The sequence below is a fragment of the Alnus glutinosa genome, chromosome 9, assembly GCF_958979055.1.
Source record: "Alnus glutinosa chromosome 9, dhAlnGlut1.1, whole genome shotgun sequence".
NCBI lineage: Eukaryota > Viridiplantae > Streptophyta > Magnoliopsida > Fagales > Betulaceae > Alnus > Alnus glutinosa.
The window spans coordinates 13,740,170-13,758,253 of record NC_084894.1 but is presented as its reverse complement, the minus strand read 5'-3'; the positions used below and the strand labels follow the sequence as shown (position 1 = coordinate 13,758,253).

General features: G+C 39.9%; 1 non-coding gene across 1 annotated transcript; it reads left to right on the top strand.

Annotated features, from left to right (window-relative positions):
- Nucleotides 1-819: 819 nt before the first annotated feature.
- LOC133878714 (small nucleolar RNA R71) lies at nucleotides 820-926 on the top strand. Its single transcript, XR_009901965.1, has one exon. It is a non-coding gene; the product is annotated as a small nucleolar RNA R71 (small nucleolar RNA).
- The last annotated feature ends 17,158 nt before the right edge of the window (nucleotides 927-18,084 follow it).

The window sequence follows — 18,084 nt, the reverse complement described above, 5'->3', positions numbered from 1 at the left end:
ATGGTCTTCCCACTTCTGAGGGTTGATACAGCCTTGAGTTGCTCATGACCTCCTGGATTGGGTAGTGTTTGGGATGGGAATTCACCCCTCTTTCTCTCGCACAGCTCTTTGGCCAATTGCCCCATTTGTGTTTCCAACCTTTGAATAGCTTGATTGGTCTGAGTATTGGTTTGCTGTTGTGAAGTTATAAATTGGCATAGAACACTGTCGAGGTCATTCTTCTTTGGTTCTGGATTCGGTTGGACTACTTGTGGTGGAGCTTGATAGTTATTACCTTGCTGGAAATTTCTTTGCTGCCCTTGTGGATTCTGCACATTCTGATTGTAACTCCATGAAAAATTGGGGTGGTTTCGCCACCCTGCATTGTAAGTGTTGGAGTATGGACTGTTCTTTGGAGGATAGTTATTCTGTCCCACATAGTTTGCTTGCTCTTGATCTGTAAAAGAAGACATGGGGCAAGTCTTAGTGGTGTGGTCAGAGTGAGAACATATGGCACATACCTCAATTTGAGCAATCTGTTGAATGGGAGAGATGTGATGAGTAGTCATGGCTCTTACTAGCATGTCCAGTTTCCTCTCCATGGTAGCCATTTGAGTTTGAACGCCATTATTGACATTTACTTCATAGACGCCCTTTCCTTTGAGTCCTTGTCTTTCTCGGGATGAAAACTGTTGGGAGTTTTCACTTAGAGTCTCAAAGAGTTCGATGGCCTCTTCACTATTTTTCTCCATTAGCACGCCTCCACAAGCTGAATCTACAAGACTTTTGTTAGAATTATTTAAACCTTCATAAAAAGCTTGTACCTGATCGTCTTGAGATAGATTATGATGTGGGCATTTTAGAAGTAGCTCATTAAAGTGCTCCCACGCCTCAAAGAATAGGTCTCCATCTTTTTGTTGGAAGGTTTGGATCTCCCTCCTCAATTGCCTAGTCCTTTGGGCTGGAAAGAACTTTTTCAAGAACTTTATGGCCAACTCCTCCCAATTATGAATAGACCCTGCAGCCAAAGAATTTAACCATAACTTAGCATTATCTTTCAAGGAAAACGGAAAAAGAATTAACCTGATTCCTTCAGCGTCTAAGCCATGGATGTTTTGTGTCTTGCAAAGATCAAAGAAGTCTCGAATATGAAGATAAGGATCCTCCGTAGGTGTGCCTCTGTAGTGTGGAACCATGCTAAGCAGGTGGGGGGATAAATTGAAATTGCTTTGCACATTCGGCTGGAAAGCAATGCAAGAGGGCTGATCTAGATTCTATGGTATGAAAGAACTCTTCATGGGCTTCCGCTCCGGTGGATTCTCTACAGGTACTTTTGCCATCTCTTCCTCAGCTTTGAATATATTTTCTGATTTTGAGGTGTCTCTTGGCTGTCGAATAGTGCGTTCGATCTCTGGATCGTATGGAATAACGTCTGAATTCTGAGATCGTCGACCTTGCATAGACAGAAAATTCTGTAACCGTGGATAGCAGCTTCAGTACTGTTGTTTGGAAGAACTGTGCTCGAGTGTATATGGCTTGTGCGCTCGTCCGCAATACCAAATTCGAAATTTTGCAGAAAAGAACTCAGAAATGGATGAGAATTTTTAATTTTAATTTTTTAATTTTTTAATGAACAGAAACAAAATACGAAAATAAAAGGAAAGACTTTTAAAACACAATTAGCACAATCCTCGGCAACGGCGCCAAAAACTTGTTGTGCAAATATCTATCTAAATAAATAGATAAATATTTGTACGCTTTACTTACAAGTGCACAAGATCCAAACGATAGTATAGTAGGCAAATACGAGATCATTCCCACGAGGATTGGTATAAATTGTATTTAAAGAGAAATTCCTAAAAGCGATACGTTGAATAAGACGGGATAAAAGATTGAATTAAAAATACTATGAAGAAAAGGTAGGGCTTCGATATCCACCGCTAATCATACTCAAATAAGATTTGCAATATGCACAATACTACAATCATAACATGATGCTTAATGTTTACCAGCCACAAGGGAATGGTATCTTCTCCTAAAGCTATTGATTTCCCTAAGCAACGAGTTAGGCATGGTATCTACTCTAACTCTTTTCTTCCTTAAAGGATTTAGCATGGTATCTACTAAGTTGTTCTTCAAGGAAGCATAAATCTATGGAAATCGGTAAACACACTCAGATTGGAAAATGATATCTATTCCAGTTGTCTTTATGTTGATTAATCCAAGAACCTGTGATGGGGTTCTTTTGTTACTTTATTATGCCCAAGACTCGGTCATCTAAATTGACATAAATAACAAATCCATATCACATGTATATGATGATCAAGCATAAACATGAGAGGAATTCAAGAAAATAGGAAATAATCAAGTTAAGCATCAATATATGAATTGTAGCAAAGGCGCCAATTGAAAACCTTAACGAGACATAATTAGGGCTTCAATCGAGCCCAAACTAAAGTATTAGTTACAACTAATATAAACTAAAATTATATACATACAGAAAATAAATAAATAAATAAAATAAAAACTAGGAAGAACCTCCTTCTTGATGGAACCTTTGATTCTTCTCCAAAGCTTGTGTGTCTTTCTTCAAAGGCTAGAGGCCTATTTTTAGGGATTAGAGAAGCTTTAGAAGTTCTAGAATTCCTATTACAATTCTAAGTAGGTTTTCTAGTCCAAAAAGAATAATTACAAGTCTTCTCCTTTTCTGAAATTTCTATCCAAGTAGGAAAAGGATTCCAAAATTCGTACAGATTTGCGATCTTTTATTGCGGGGCGATTTTGGTATGGAAAACGTCCGAATTAGGAAAAACCTATTTCTGACATATTTGTTGCCTTTCTTATTAGCTTTCCAACGCCACAGATTTTGTTGCAATCTGATACGTGAGCCAAACGTTATGATTACATTACGGAGACGTGCTCATTCTGGATTCTTTCCAAAGATAACGAATTTTTGCCAACTTCTCTTTCCTTAAATTCAAAATTGATTTGGAGTTTGAATCTATCCAAAAGTGAGTTTGCTGACTTCATTATAATCTTGGAATTTGATCGGTTTTCCTTCTAAAACCTGTAAAATACAAGAAAACACAAAAACAACACAAAACATCAAATTATAACAAAACTAAGAGCTTAACATATGTAAATTAAGGAGCTTGAATGTGTAACATTCAGCACTTATCACCTCAACTCTTGGAGGGAAAGGAACACCTGAAACAGGCAAAATTGGGACCCCGGGCACAGAACTGATAAGCTGGGGATCAACCCGAATGGTGTGCCCTCTGACCATAGTCTGCATGATCAACCCTCTGTCATCATCCTGAATGATAATCATGTGGCCAAAGAACTCCTGCACTAGTCTAGGAAAAGCCGGGCATGCACAAGTATAGAGGGACTCCCACTGATTCTCCTAAATCATCTGCCCAATAGGGAGTAGAACTGGATCCCTCGGATCAGCGCAGAGAAGATTCCTCTCTGATAAGACTTGCCGCGTTTCCATGTGGAGACGCCTGTCAGCAATAGATTCTTCAACTCTTTGCCTAACTCGAGGCGGAGAGTCGTTTGAAGACATTTTTCCTGAACTAATAACCAAAAATATTCCACAAAAAATCATGAAAGCATTAAATCTTTTTAGTTCAAAAAAAAAATTGGGCATTATGACGGCTGTAAAATGGACTATTCCAAAAATTACAACAACAAAAATAACCAAAATATAAAAGCACAACTCAAAGACTATGCAAAAATTCAACCCAACAACAAAGAATATGATCAATAAATCACATTATAAACCGCATAAACCAAAATATGATAATCCCCAAAAAAATCACTATTTTAAGCATAAATACTTAAAAGAAATCAGTAAAATGGTAGAGAAACATACCCAGGGTGGAGAGAAATCGCAAAAAGACAAGTGCACGTGAAAAAGGCAAAGAAAAACACACATGATGACAAAAAAATCAAAAGAGAAAGGAAGGTATGTCGTGCGGCGCAGGGGGGAATACAATTTAACCCTCTAGGGTTCACCGTTCGGACGTAGTGCCACCTAAGATATCTCACTAAAGCACTCGTCCGGACCAAAAATAGGAACGTCCGGACAAACCTGTAGCTCCTTCCGAACCTGAATCAAGAACGTCCGAACAAACCTACAGCACTATCTAGACATATAGAACCACCGTCTGGACACTTCACACAAAAAACTGAAAAATAAAGGAAAAAGAGTAGAAAAATATTTCCCAAAAATAATTTCCAGAGCACGCATGTATAAAAAACTGATAACACAATTTGAAAAATTAAATGGACTTCTAATTTTAACAAGTGCGTGTGAACAGTGCAACAAAAATATTATATGCGGAATTAAAGGAGACAAATATTTTGTTGACGAAGTGGAAACTCAATTAAGAGAAAAACCACTCCGAGGCAGCCAAACCCAGGATATCCACTATTCAGAAGACAAGACTAGATACAAAGTAGTAACACTGACATACCCCTAATGCAGTGGTCGTACCTTGCTCTCTAACGTGTAACGCAACACGAGCACCTCCCAACCAGGTCTCCTACCTGAAGGGGTCTTCAATGGAATCCTTTACCTTAGGGCCAACCCCTAAGATAGACTTCACAGCTGATCAAATCACACACTGGCAAAGCTAGAGAGCTAGCAGATCTTCAATATCTCCCTAAACACCCTCTCTAAGCTGTGGAGAATTCACCACCAAATTCTATGTTGAAAGCATGCCTAGAGGCTCTTATTTATAGGCTTAGGAAACCCTATTTTGAGTAAAAAATGGAGTCTGAGGCATGCGCATCCGGACGGGAGCCCTGGGCCATCCGGACGGGTCAAGTTTTTCTTGTCCGAAAAGTAATTCTGAAATTTTCTGTAGGGCCGTTCGGATGGGCAAATCTTTCCGTCCGGATGGAGTCTGGCTGGATGCTATTAATGGCCGTCCGGATGTCCTGACAATTTGCCATTACGTCTGGACGGATGCAATCTTGAACTGTTCGAAGGTTCTAGACATTGATGGGCGTCCGGACGGAAAGTTCTCATCGTCCGGACGGATGTTGCTGACTGATGAGCGTCCGAACGGAATTCCACGTCGTCCGTACGGATGCTAGAGAACCGAAATAAATCTTTGAAAACTTCACAGAATCTTCTTGAAGAACATAGCTGAAGAGTAGACTCTAGATAAAGCAACATCCCTGTGAAAGCCGCAACATTACATAGAAGTGATTTTGTCCAACCGAATGCAGCCAACACAAAAACTAACAAACTCCCCCTTTGGCCATTCTGGGACAAAAATCACATGACCGGTTAAAAATACAATCCCGGTCCAAATCAAAAATTTCTCACCCTTTTTGTCACAAAGGGACAAAGGGTAAAACAGAGTAATGAGAAAACCCACACAACAATTACTCCCCCTAACGGTCTCAGATGGACCAGGGTAAACAAAGTAATAATATCCACAGACATAAACTTTCTAAAATCCAAAATAATAGGAAAATAGAGAAAAGTCTGCAAGTGGCCCAAAAGAGAGGAACAGAAATCCTCCAAGTACCAAATTCTGCTGATCAAGTATCGGAGAGAAATCCGTAAAGGCTGGATTTGTACTACTTCGGCTTCTAGCTCCGGAAACCGGGAACCATGGACTGAAAAATCTTCAATCTCTTGATTTTGCAAATCCTAAAACTGGTTATCTGCAGATTGACATCCTCTAAGCATTTGGTCTGCAAGATAATGAGGAGATTCACCACTGAACCTTTGACTGATGTAGATCTGAGGGAATGCTACGGAAAGCTTTGCATGAGCTGGGGAAAAAGCTCATCTCAAAACCCAAGACCTTTGGAAATTTTGAACATCCGACTTCAACCACTGTCAGTTTTCCAAAGGATTCATCTATCATATATTGAGCTGAGAGTTGCTGGACAACGTATTCCTGAAAGGATTTAACAGAAATCTATCCAAACATAACACCACATGGAAATATTAGTTCTTGTTAGTTCCAAAAAGAATGTGGTATTATGACAACTTGCAATTTGGATGCGCATGAATTACACAAGCAAATATAGCAATCCAAATAGCACAGATATAACAATATCCACCCAACACATAGACATAATAGAATTTTCATGCACTCTATCTCAAGAAAATATCCCAACAAATATTCCAATATTCTAAAAGCACAAAAACTTAAAAGAATAATGGAAAACACAATGAAGATCATGGGATGAGAAGAGATGTGCAAAGAATGCCAAAATCTCGGGAGAAATCCACAAGAAAAACACACAACATGCCATGATAAATCAATAAAAATGAAAAGATGTGTGTATGGCAGAAAAAGAGATGCAAGTCTTAAACCTATAGAGATCCATCCTGTCCGGATGTGTCACTTAACCATCTGGATGACAATTGCTAGATCAGCATATGGCAAGACTACGCTCGTCCGGATGTAAGAGTAGGTTCATCCGGACGCTTCACACTGAAAATCTGAAACTGGAGAAAAATTTGCAGAAAAATATTTTTTTCAAAAGTTATAGCAATGCAAAAATATGCAAAGATATAAATGAGAGTTAAGTATTCAATAAGCACAAATTTCCCTGCAGATAGAAATTTTAAATAGATTACTCAACTCATGCAATGCGTGTTTGTGTGTGTGAAGACTATTCCCAAAAGGTATGAATTCAACTGATATGACAAAAAACAACCAGATTTTCCAAACAAGAGAGAAAATCAATGAAAAATTAGCCAAAAGTCAAACCTTATCTTACTAGGGCCTAGCCACCCTTATCTGATACACTCCCCCTAAGATGCAGCATCTAATTGTTTTACTTGTACCATGAAGGACAAGGTAAAATTTTACTTGCACATGAAGGGCAAGGCATATTTTAGCACATAAGCAGACAATATACATATATCGCGCAGAATTCATAAAGGTAACTGCTTGATTCTTTTGATGATGCAACCTAGAGAGAATGCCAGAATTTTTAGGTTCTAGGTTCAACTAGCATTTGGTCAATTTAGCCATCTTATCGAAAACCTCTTCTCTTATCCAGAATTTCTAGAAACAAAAAGTCAAAGAAGGAAAAGATGTACCTTAGGGGAGTCTTAGAAAGATATCATGCATAAACTCTCAATCATATATAAACATATTTAATAAATGCACAATGAACTGAGTTATCAAGGAAAAACACATGCAATATCTGAAAAGCTATCAAAAGAAAGAAATAAAGTTCCGCAGCTTCTCCCCAATTTTTTTTTCTTTTTGTTGAAAACCGATAAACAGAAAAACAACAAACACATGCTCAGAAAAGGAAATGACATCTAATCCCAGCATGTAAGGTAAAACCAAACCTGTCCTCATGGAGAGAGGTTTAGAAATACCAAGACAGAAAAGCAGCCGCCCGACGTGCTTTAACTGTCATCCCCAAAAATATCTGCAGATGTTTCTCAAGACAACAAGAGAAAATATGGGGACAAAATAAACGGTTCCTCAAACAGAATGCAAGGCATGAATAAGATATGACAAGATAAACAATGCAATGCAAACATACCTGACATGCACTAGGATTTAGGAACCAAAATCCTAGGCATGGGAAACATCACCTACTAGGTGAGTCAACTCCCCCTCAAGGGGTGAATGGTCTCATCCTTCCTGACCCATACCTGCTTAACTCGTGGCAGTAGCTTGCAGGTTTTGCCCATGTTATCCATTCTCCTTAGCATACCTTGCATCAGACACAGAAACCCTTCATAGTCATGGTAGCTAATGGGCTTCTGCGGCTTTCTCTTGTAGCTCCTTGATTTGTTCTTCTTTGATTTGCCACTCTGATAGGTAAGAACAAACTGCTGCTAATGCCGTGGAGCCTGAAGCGCCATAGGAGGTAGAGTGCCTAATGTAGCTCTAGTTGGCAGCTTCCTCTGAACCTTCAACTTTTGGAGTTGTGGGCATTTGGATCGGATGTGACCGGTGATGCCGCAGTGATGACAGGTAGGCAAGCTTCTTTTGTTTGAATGATTCTTTGTATTCTCTGCAAAATTATGATTAGCATTCTTACAAATAACATTGCCCTTACCTTCTATATGTCTCCTATGAGGAGGGACATATTTAGATGAGGAAGAATCTTCAGCTTCACTTTTCCTCAAAGCATCCTGCTTAATCCAAAGCCTGTGGGATCTCAACAAATAACAATTTAGCCTAATATGACCAATCTTCCCACAATTTGGATTTTGGCATCACATGATTATTCAAGCAAGAATTATCTAAACAAGCTGTATCTACTATCACAAGCTTAATATCAATAGAATCTATTTCAGAATCAGAAGCATGTGAAGTAGAAGTACTCATATCATCAACAATTGAAGCAGGCTTGCTAGAAATATCTGAATGAGTACAAAGCATGCTTTTCAAATTATCACTTGAGAATTTTTTCAAGAGATCCTCAAATTCTTTTAATTTATTCTCAAGTGTATCAATAATGTTAAATAGCATAGTATTCTCAGATCTCAAAGATTCAATCAAAGCATGTGATTCAGATAATTGAACAATCAAAGACTCTTTTTCTTGCTTCGCCTTTTTGAGCTCTTTTGGAGAAACAATTTTATCTATTTTGGCAAAAACATTAGAGAGCTCAACATCATGATTTTCTTCAGATAACTGAGAGAAATCCATGATAAAAGGTGTGATAAAAAAACAAAAGTCACAAGAGATGAGGATCACACTCAGGAAATAAATCCTTTCAACGGAGTGTGCCTGCTCTGATACCAATTGAAAAATTAAATGGACTTCTAATTTTAACAAGTGTGTGTGAACAGTGTGCAACAAAATATTATATGCTGAATTAAAGGAGACAAAAATTTTTTTGACGAAGTGGAAACTCAATTAAGAGAAAAACCACTCCGGGTCAGCCAAACCCAGGATATCCACTGTTCAGAAGACAAGACTAGATACTAAGTAGTAACACTCACATACCCCTGATGCAGTGGTCGTACCTTGCTCTCTAACGTGTAACCCAACACGAGCGCCTCCCAACCAGGTCTCCTACCTGAAGGGGTCTTCAATGGAATCCTTTACCATAGGGCCAACCCCTAAGATAGACTTCACAACTGATCAAATCACACACTGGCAAAGCTAGAGAGCTAGTAGATCTTCAAAATCTCCCTAAACACCCTCTCTAAGCTGTAGAGAATTCACCACCGAATTCTATGTTGAAAGCATGCCTAGCGCCTCTTATTTATAGGCTTAGGAAACCCTATTTTGAGTAAAAAATGGAGTCTGAGGCACGCTCGTCCGGACGGGAGCCTTGGGCCGTCCGGACGGGTCAAGTTTTTCTTGTCCGGAAAGTAATTCTGGAATTTTCTGCAGGGCCGTCCGGACGGGCAAATCTTTCCGTCCGGATGGAGTCCATTCGGAATCTATTAATGGCTCTCCGGATGCTCAAATTACAGAACTTTTTCTTAGCTTTCCAACGACGCTGATTTCGTCCCAATCCGATATTTGAGTAAAAGGTTATGACCAAGATACCCGAGGGTGTCCGGACGGCTTGACCGAGCGTCCGGACGGTCAACTGCAACCGCCTCTCCAAGATAGAGCTGAAAGCTTCCATAACAAGGCCGAGTCCAGACGGTGTTGCCCTAGCGTCTGGATGGTTGCATTTTGGTTGCACGTAATTACCATAATAAGGCTTGGAGCGTCTAGACCAGGAGGATGGTCGTCCGGACGGTCGAACTAATGCACACAATTTCCATATATGAAGCTTGATCGTCCGGACCATGAAGGCTGACGTCCGGACGATTGAACTGGTGCACACAATTTCCATATTTGAAGCTTGATTGTCCGGACCATGAAGATTGACGTCCGGACGGTTGAACTTTGTATGCACGTCTTGCCTTATGGAGAACATCATCCAGACGGGATCACACATCGTCAAGACGGTAGCAGCCGTCTTCCCATAACTGTGTCTTGAAGCAGAAACCCTAATGCTTGTCAAACACTAAATGGCGTCCGGATGGTATAACCACGTCGTTCGGACGGATGCGCTGGAACACTGGGATCTTCTCGAACTCTAAAGAAGGTCCGGACGATTTGCCATTACGTCCGAACGGATGCAATCTTGAACTGTTTGAAGCTTCTAGACACTGATGGGCGTCCGAATGGAAAGTTCTCATCGTCAGGACGAATGTTGCTGACTGATGAGCGTCCAGACGGAATTCCACGTCATCCGGATGGATGCCAGGGAACCGAAATAAATCCTTGAAAACTTCACAAAATCTTCTTGAAGAACATAGCTGAAGAGTTGACTCGGGATACAGCAGCATCCTTGTGAAAGCAGCAACATTACATAGAAGTGATTTTGTCCAACAGAATGCAGCCAACACAAAAACTAACACAGTTCAATAGCATTTTAACACCGATGCTAAAATATAACAGAGAGTTAAGTAATTAGTTAGCAAAAATTTCCCTGCAACAGAATTTTTAAACAGTCTACTTAACTTATGCAATGCGTGTGTGTGTGTGTGAAGACTTTCTCAATAAGGTATGATCTTCACAGATATGATCTAAAGCAACTAAATTTTTTAAAGAGAGAATTTTCACAGTTATATCAGTCAAAAGTCAAACCTTATCAAATTAGGGCCTAGTCACCCTCATCTAATACTCTCCCCCTAAGAAGCAGTACAATTTTAAATTTTACTTGCACCATGAAGGACAAGATATATAGGTGTAATAGCACAGAATCAGTGAATTTATTCATGTAACTTTAAGCTCAGAAGTATAACTGCGTGTTTCTTTTTGGCGCTGCAACTTAGAGAGGAAGCCAGAATTTTTAGGACTAGGTTCAACTAGCGAATTGATCAATTTGACGATCCTAGCACATAAATAATCTCTCAAAAGAATTTTCAGAAGTAGAAAATCAGAGAAAAAAACTATACCTTAGGGGAGCCCTAGATAGTGCACATTTTCATCGCATGAGAAAAACAACTATCTATCAAATAGATGTAGCAGGGAAACTTTGTAGATATCAAACAAGAAGTCTCAGTTATACAAAGGCAAAAATAATTAATGTACCAAGAATTGAGACATCAGGTAAAAATACATAAGATAGCTGAAAAGCTAAATAAGGGAATAAATATCTGCATCTTTCTCCCCCTTTTTTTTTTTTTTTTTTTGGTTGAAAATAAAAACAGAAAAATAACATGCTACACAGGAAAGGAGACAATGTAGTCCAATCATGTAAGGTAAGGGCAAACCTAACCTCAGGGAGAGAGGTTTGACTATACCAAAATAGAAAAGCAGTCGCCCTACGTGCTTTTTCTATCATCCTTGTTAGTTTTTGTGTTGGCTGCATTCTGTTGGACAAAATCACTTTTATGTAATGTTGCTGCTTTCACAGGGATGCTGCTTTGTCCAGAGTCTACTCTTCAGCTATGTTCTTCTAGAAGATTCTGTGAAGTTTTCAAGGATTTATTTCGGTTCCCTATCAGCCATCCGGACGACGTGGTATTCCGTCCAGACGCTCATCAGTCAGCAACATCCGTCCGGACGCCCATCAGTGTCTAGAAGCTTCGAACAGTTCAAGATTGCATCCATTCGGATGTAATGGCAAATTGTCCGGACGCTCTTCAGAGTTTGAGAAAATCCCAGTGTCTCAGTGCATCTGTCCGAACGACGTGGTTATACCGTCCGGACGCCATTCAGTGTTTGACAAGAATTAGGGTTTCTGCCTCAAGACACAGTTATGGGAAGACGGCTGCTACTATCCGGACGATGTCCTCTATAAGGCAAAAACGTCCATACCAAGTTCAACCGTCCGGACGTCAATCTTCATGGTCCGGACGATCAAGCTTCATATATGGAAATTGCGTGAACCAGTTCAATCGTCCGGACGTTAGCCTTCAAGGTCCGGACGCTCCAAGCCTTATTATGGTAATTTCGTGCAGCCGAAGTGTAACCATCCGGACGCTAGGGCAACACCGTCCGGATGCGGCCTTGTTATGGAAGCTTTCAGTGCTATCTTGGAGAGGCGGTTGCAGTTGACCGTCCGGACGCTCGGTCAAGCCATCCAGATACCTTCCGGTATTTTGGTCATAACTTTTTATTCAAATATCGGATTGGGACGAAATTGGCGTTGTTGGAAAGCTTAGAAAAAATGATATAATTTGAGCATCCGGACGGCCCCTAGAAGCGTCCGAACGGCCTTCCAGAAAATTCTAGAATTACTTTCCTAACAAGAAAAACTTGGCCCGTCCGGACAGCCCTAGCTCCCGTCCAGACGCGCGTGCCACAGAATCCATTTTTGACTCAAAATAGGGTTTCCTAAGCCTATAAATAAGAGGCTCTAGGCATGCTTTCAACACAGAATTTGGTGGTGAATTCTCTACAGCTTAGAGAGGGTGTTTAGGGAGATATTGAAGATCTGCTAGCTCTCTGGCTTTGCCAAGTGTGTGATTTGATCAGTTGTGAAGTCTATCTTAGGGGTTGGCCCTAAGGTAAAGGATTCCATTGATGACCCCTTCAGGTAGGAGACCTGGTTGGGAAGCGTTCATGTTGGGTTACACGTTAGAGATCAAGGTACGACCACTGCATCGGGTGTATGTGAGTGTTACTGTCTTGTATCTAGCTTTGTCTTCTGAATAGTGGATATCCTGGGTTTGACTGCCCCGGAGTGGTTTTTCTCTTAATTGAGTTTCCACTTCGTCAACAAAATATTTTCTCCTTTAATTCCGCATTTAATATTTTGTTGCACACTGTTCACATACACTTGTTAAAATTAGAAGTCCATATTATTTTTCAATCCCTAATTAATACCTGTCATGCTCTAGGATTTAGGAACCAAAATCCTAGGCATGTGTGACCTCACCTACTAGGTAGGTTCGCTCCCCCTCGGGGAGTGGGTGTCCTCTTCCTTGTCCTATCCTCCCTTGTTTAGTTGCATCTCCATAAATCTGACCAGATCTCGCATAAGAGAACTGACAAAAGGTTTTCCTTCATAGACAAGTTCCCTTTCTACAGTCCTTTATTTTTCCACATAAGGCTTTTTGGGGACCCAAGTCCTTTTTGCTAGAGTAGAGCTGATGCCTTGGAACAGGATTTCTGAGAGGAGGTCCATGATGCCTGGGTGGCTTCTTTTGAGGTGGAGGACCCCTAGGCCAGACATGACTGCTAACTCCACATTGGTGACACATGGGAGTTCTAGGAGCCTGCCAAACTTTCTTCCTCTGAGCTTGACGATGTGGGCACTTAGGTCTGATGTGCCCAAGCTCACCACAATGATGGGATGTGGGAGGCTGTCTTCTGATAGGAAGCTTGGCCTGTGACTGAGGGACAACAGGAACTTCTCCTTCCATAGCAATTTTTCTCTTATCCACACATGAGGGTGGAGATTCGGGAATAACTGGCTTCACAAAGATAGTCTGGGAAGTAGAAGAAGTATTAGAAGTAGAAGAAGGAACATACCTGAGTCTGGTCTTGTCGGTTAGGCACTTCTGAATGGAGAGCATGTGAGTCAGCTTTCCATCAGAGACTCTCTCTAGTTGCAATTGTGTCTCCAGAAGCCTCTCTTCTAGATCATTAATCTTTATCAACATAATGGTCTTCTCAGTCCTTAGGCTGTTTAGTTCTAACATCTACTGTTTGTACTTCTCCCTTAGCTTCAAGAACTCAACGTATTGAAGTTAATAGGCTGACTGCATATCTTCTTCTTCACTGTTCTCATAGTGGTAGGACTGAGAATCTTCCTTTTCTTCATATGGGGCCATGAAGGCTTTTTTTAAAAAAAATAGAACAGAAACTGACTTAAACATTGAAGTGAGACTCCCGGAAGAGTCTCTTAATTTTAGTTGTTTTGCAGTATTCTATATTCTTGGAGAGCGTGAAGAACATCAAAGAACGTGTCGTGCAAAATTAATGGAATTAATTGCATCTTTATTTAAAACCTGAAAACATTAAAACAACACAAAATCAAACAAATAACAATGCTAATGAATTAACATATGCAAGTTAAGGGGCTTGAATGTGCAACATTCAGCGCTTATCAAAGGCCAGGAATTTTTCTTCCTCAGGAGTTTCTTCTTCGTTCTCTGACTTATCGCTGAGAGTAGTATTAATGGCTTTCCCTTTTAGTTTGTTTAGATTTGCACACTCAATCTTGATGTGACCGAAGCCTAAACATTCAAAGCATTGGGGACCCCTTGGATCCTTCTTCTAAGCTTCTTCTGGCTTAGTTGTGGGGGGAGCCTTCTTAAGTCTGTCAAAGAACTTCTTCTTGAATTTATTATTCTTCATGAATTGCTCGAAGTTCTTGGCTGACATTGCCACTGCATCTTCATCAATATCCGAGTCTTCGTCAGATGAGACTCTGGTTTTCTTCTTAGATGCCTTGGATGCCTTGAGGGCAATGGTCTTGCCTTTCTAACCGGATGTAAGGAATATTCATATGTTTGAAGAGATCCTACCTGCTCTTCAATCTTCATCTCCTTCAAATCTTTGCTTTCTTCTATGATAGTCACCTTAATCCTGAAACGCTCAAGCAAAGATCTTAGTATCTTTTAGATGATTTTTACATCCAAGATTGATTTCCCAAAACTCTCCATCGTGTTTCTTAGGTTGCTAATCTTGGTGTAAAACTCTCCGAAGGTCTCTTCTTTGAGCATCTTAATTTCTTCAAATTAAGAAATTAACATTTGAAGCATGGCAGATTTAACCAGTTTAGTACCTTCATATGTTGTTTCTAGAATTTGCCATGCATCTTTGGCAACTTCACAATTTGAAATTCTTGCGAATTCAGATGGTGAGAGTGCTTGACATAGTGCATAGAGGGCTTTATCATAGGAAAGTCGTGCACTTGTTTGGGTAATTGTAATTTCGTTTGTTTCCTCTGGTTTCATCCAACCAATTTCAATAATTTTCCAGACGTCAATTGATTTTAAAAAGAAGCGCATGTGGGATTTCCAATAGCCATAGTTCATCCCATCAAAGGGCCGAACAGAATTAAGATTTTGAGACATGATAAACAAAATAAAAGAAAAGAAGTAGAAGTCAAGAGATCACACTCAAGAAATTAGCTTTAACTAGAGTGTACCAACCTCTGATACCAATTAAAAATAAATAATGACTTCTAAACAACCAAGTGTGTGTTCGTGTGCAACAAAATATCTAGAGTGCAGAAAATGAAGGAGACAAGATATTTGTTGACAAAGTGGAAACTCTGTGAAGAGAAAAATCACTCCGGGGCAGCCAAACCCATAAAATTTACTATCCAAAGAGAAAGCAAGTTACAAAGCACTCGTACTCACAAAACCTATTGCAGTAGTCATACCTTTAACTATAACACGAAGCCCATCATGAATGCTTCCCAACCAAGCCTTCTACTTGAAAGGGTCTTTGATGAATTCCTTTAACTTAGGACTGACCCCTAAGATAGACTTCACACGAACAAGGTAGCACACACCGGCAACGGCAAGAGAGCTAACGGATCTTCAATTCTCCCTAAACACCCTCTCTAAGCACTATGGAATTCTATATTGAATTTGTTAGTATTTTATATTGGCAACATTCTGGTTGACAAAAAAACTTTATGTAATGGTTGCTTTTTAACAGGTTTATCAGTTCTATTCAAAGTCTTCAAGTAATATGGACAGTGTCTCATTTCATGCCATGTGTATGGTCACAAGTTTCTAAGAAGATGTCCATGAAGATTCCATGCAATTTCCAAGTTAGAACAACCAGTTCCTGTGCAACCGTCCGAACAGGCCTTTGAAGGCTTCCGGATGCCCCGCAGTGTCTAGAAGCTTTAGCGTTGAAGACGTCCAGACATCAGAACAACACTGTCTGGATGCTAGGTCAATCTTCTCCAATTTCTACACGGAGTTGGATTTCAGCAGTCGACACTATTTGGGAAGTCTCTGCAAGCCGTCAGGATGACGTGGCAACACGTTCGAATGATGTCCAGTAGTTCAGAATATTCTAGAGTTCCGTTTGAACGTGGAAAGGAATTTAGCGAAAACCATCTGGACGCTCGGTCAAGCCATCAGGACGTGAACCTGATAAAGATAGAATTACGCTGTTTCTGAAAGGATATCGCAGAAATCTGTCCGGACGTGGCTAACTTCCGTCCGGACACTCGCCAGCCAGAATCTAAATCTCAGCAGTTTTTGAGGTCTCTTAAAGCCTATAAATTAAGGGCTCTAGGGTAGTGTTTTGTATAGAATTCGACAGTGAATTTCGTAGTGCTTTGAGAGGAGAATCGAAGATCCGCTAGCTCTCAAGCCATTACCGGTGTGTGCTCGTTGTTTGTGTGAAGTCTATCTTAGGGGTCGACTCTAAGGTAAAGGAATCCGTCAAAACCCCTTCAGGTGGAAGATCTGGTTGGGAAGCGTTCGTGTTGGGTTACACGTTAGAGTTAAAGGTATGACTACTGGATAGGGTTATATGAGTACGAGTGTCTTGTAACTAGCTTTGTTTTTGGATAGTGGATTTCCTGGGTTTGGTTGCCCCAGAGTGGTTTTTACTCTTCATAGAGTTTTCACTTCATAACAAACATCTTGTCTTATTTAAATTCTGTATTTAAGATATTTGTTTGCACACAAACACACATACTTGGTTGTTTTAGAAGTCAATAAATATTTTCAATTGGTATCAGAGCTGGTTACACTTTTGTTTTAGATTAATTTCTTGAGTGTGATCCATGACTTCTTCTAACATAAATCTTCCTGAGTTCCCCGAAGATGATTTTTATGATTTCTCTAAAGATACCTTTTTGATAGGTAAACTCTTTAAGAAATCCAATAAAGAATTTAATAAGATTAAGCAAGAAAAAGAGTCTTTGATTTTACAATTATCTGAATCATATGTTTTGATTGACTCTTTGAAATCTAAGAATACCATGCTTTTTGATACTGTTAATGCACTAGAGAATAAATTAAAAGAATCAGAGGATCACTTGGAAAAATTCTCTAGTAATAATTTGAAAAGCATGCTTTGTATTCATACAGATATTTCTAACAAGCCTGATTTAATTGTAAATTATTTAAGTAGTTCTACTTCACATGCTTCTGATTCTGAATTAGATTCTATTGATATTAAGCATGTGATAAAAGATACAGCTTGTTTAGATAATTCTTGCTTAACTAATCATGTGATGCCTAACTCCAAGGAATCAGGAATACAAGGTAAGTTTATTCCTAAGTGTCATAATTGTGGGAAGATTGGTCATATTAGGCCAAATTGTTATTTGTTGAAATCCCACAGGCCTTGGATTAAGCAGGATGCGTTGATGAAAAGTGAAGTCGAAGATTCTTCCTCATCAAAGTATGTCCCTCCGCATAGGAGACATATAAAAGGTAAGGGCAATATTGTTTGTAAGAATGCTAACCATATTTCTGCAAAGAAAGTCAAGCAGCATTCCAACAAAAGAAGCCTGCCCACCTGTCATCACTACGGTATCACTGATCACATCTAACCCAAATGTCCACAGCTCCAAGCTCAGAAGAAGAAGGCTCAGAGGAAGTTGCCTACTAAGACCACATCAGGCACTCTACCTTCGGTGGGACATCAGGTTCCATGGCATCAGCGGCAACAACAGCGGTCTGTTCCAAAGAACACATCAAGACACTACAAGAAAAAGCCACAAAAACCTTATAGTAACCATGCCTATGAAAGGCTGCTGAGCTTGTTACAAGGGATGTTGAGGAGAATGGACAGTATGAGCAATACCCGATCACATCTACCACTGGTACACTAGGGTTGGGTCAGAAAGGATGAGACCATTTACCTCTTGAGGGGGAGTGGACTCATCTAGTATAGGTGCAATCTCACCATGCCTAGGATTTGGGTTCCTAAATCCTAGTGCATACTAGGTATGTTTGCATTGCATTAATTGTCATACTTATAAATCCTATTTTTGCCGTGCATTCTGTTTAAGGAATCAACTTTTCTATCCCTAGATTTTCTCTTGGTTGGTTTGAGAATTTTCTGCAAGAACATTCTAGGGATGACAGAGAAAGCATGTCACTGCTTTTCTGTCTTGGTATAGTCAAACCTCTCTCCCTGAGGTCAGGTTTGCTCTTACCTACATACTGGGACTAGATGTTATTTCCTTTTTCATAACCATGTCCTTGTTGTT